Raw genomic sequence first — 2,710 nt, 5'->3', positions numbered from 1 at the left:
ATGTTAGTGCCCTTTTGGGGTGTACCAGCGATTGAGCTCAGGACCTTGCGCTTACCAGGCAAGTGCTTATTCTACTGAGCTATCTCCCCAGCCCACTGAGCTATCTCCCTAGGCCCATGGCGAATATTATGAAGAAGTTTCTTTTCCTATTGTGAGACAGCAGGAGAAAACAAGAATACTGATTTTCTACAAATGCAGACTGGCCTGGGCCGCGCTCCACCCTCAAGCCTTTGTGTTGGACGCCGTCCCTGATGGAAGCACCCCCATGCATTGAGCCTGTCCTTCCCTTGGGCTCTTTGGCCGTGAGCCCTGGGTGCTGCCTCCTCTGCTCTCTTCTCCCCTGGGTCTCCAGTGAGTGGTACCCTGGAGCCTGAAGAAGGCCAACCCCGCCACGCGTGCCCAGGACTGCCCTCCACCCTGATGGGGACGGGAGGACTTCTCCCTTCTGCCCTGTGGCCGCTGAATATGTGCAGGCATCTGGGTCTTCCGGCAGGCGCTTGGAAGGCTCTGTTTCTAGCAAGATAAAAGAGGCAATTGTAATACATTTTAGACGACCAGTGTAGACTCGGCGTCACGAGGGTTCTTTCTTTCTTTGAGACAGGGCCTTGCTCTGCAGTCCAGGGCGGTCCTGAACACACTCCGTAGCCCAGGGTAGCCTTGCCTTAGGGTGGTCCTCCTGCCTCAGCCTTCCGCGTGCTGGGATGGCAGGTGTGTACCGCCATGCCCAAGTTCTTTTGGGCATTTAAATTTTATGTGGTCCAGTATGAAAGACTGGATAAATATAATTTTTTTTCTAATGGGTGACACAAAACAGTTTAGAATATATTACAAAAAGTAAACCTTTTTTTCTCCAATTTTATCAACCCAGTACAGCATATTGTTTGGAATTTACTGATTTCATTAGGATATTTTCACTTGGCAGAGGATATTTCAGATGTTAAAAATAACATTCGAAGCCCTGTTTTTTTCTTTTCAATGTAGCATCAGTTTTGAAGGCAAAAATACAGTCTTTGCTCAAGCAACACACATCCTCTAGTTCTCTAATTGTGAGGAGAGGAAGAGGGATTACAAGCAGGGTGGTGGTGTGAACCGCTCTAATCCGCTTCCTCCCACTGCTGTGGCACTGTCTTTTGTTCCTTCACACATGCACAAAATGCAGTGAAAAATACACTTCTCTCTCTGCACTGTTTTTGGTTGATTTAAAGATGAGTTTGAACAACCAATTTTTACCCTGACTTGCAAGATTAACCATAGGCCAGAACTGTTTGTTTCTTTATTATTGACTTAACTCTCACTGCTGTTGACATTTTTTCAGGTCTATTTCTTTTAATACTACATAATTTAAAGGAAGGGGGGAAATCAAGACTAATTAGCTGTTAATGAGAAATGCATTTAATGAGAAACAAATGTAACATTAATGTCATGTACAATGTATGTCTGCATGCTTTAAAAGGTAGGAACACAACCATTATTCAAAATTAGGGAATAAAGCCATCATAATAATTACTAGCAGATGTGTTGTAACTTATATTACAAGTCGAAATTTATCCGTCAGAACAACATGTTTGCTAGTATACACTTGATATCGTTTTTGAAAGTTTTATATATTTTTCACCAAAATATGTATATTTTAATCCAGCTACCTGGCATCTTTAGGAGACTGGAAAAGATTTAAGTGAGCATTTTCTCTTCCGCACAGCAGCTAGTACTCCCTCATGAGTAAGAAGCTGTTGGATCAGGTGTGGGGCCCTGCGTGCCGCCAGATTGCCGCACGTTGCTGTTTAAGGAGTGCCGTGTGTGTTCACAGATTCTGCATTTTTCACAGCAGACTGTGGTTCCACGAGGTGCTGGGACTTGTGGATTCTCAGGCCATGGTGAACCTGACTTTCAGGTTCTCAGCTGTGGACGCCCATGTCTTGAATTACAGAGCGATATCTGGGGTCAGGGGATGCGTCTTCCTAAACTGGGGAATCTGGGGGCAAAGGCAACTTTAAAACACTGCCTTTTGGGCTTATGCATGAGTAGAAATAAACTGCTGGGCTGTGTGTGAGGATGTGAGATGGAGAGCCAGGAAGGAGGACAGGTACAGGAGGACACTGAGACTTAAAAATACTTCCAGCTGTGATGATTCTGGTGTTTGAGTTACTGAATGGTGTAAACCCAGCCAGGTGATGAAAATAGTAACAAGTTCCATGGTCTGTCCATCCATCCATCCATCCATCCATCCATCCATCCATCCATCCATCCATCCATCCTCCCTCCTTCCCTTCCCTTCCCTTCCCTTCCCTCCATCCATTAATCCATCCCATTTATCCATTTCATTCATCCATCCCATCCATCCATCCATCCATCCATCCATCCATCCATCCCATCCACCCTCTCATCCACCCATCCATCCATCCATTATCCATCCACATTCTCATCCATCCATCCATCCATTCATCCATCTATCCACCTTCCATCCATCCATTCATCCATCCATCTATCCACCTTCTCATCCATCCATCTATCCATTCATCTATCCATCCATCCCATCCACCCTCCTATCCATCCACTTTCCCATCCATCCATCCATCCATCCATCCATCCATCTATCCATCCATCCATCATCCCATCCACCTTCCCATCCATCCATCCATCCATCCATCCATCCATCCATCCATCCACTCTCCCATCCATCTATTCATTCATCCAGCAATCCATCTATTCA

Source organism: Octodon degus, unplaced genomic scaffold (genome assembly GCF_000260255.1).
Source record: "Octodon degus isolate 3935 unplaced genomic scaffold, OctDeg1.0 scaffold00190, whole genome shotgun sequence".
Taxonomy (NCBI): Eukaryota; Metazoa; Chordata; class Mammalia; order Rodentia; family Octodontidae; genus Octodon; species Octodon degus.
The sequence above is the reverse complement of the archived record's forward strand: the minus strand, read 5'-3'. Positions refer to the sequence as shown.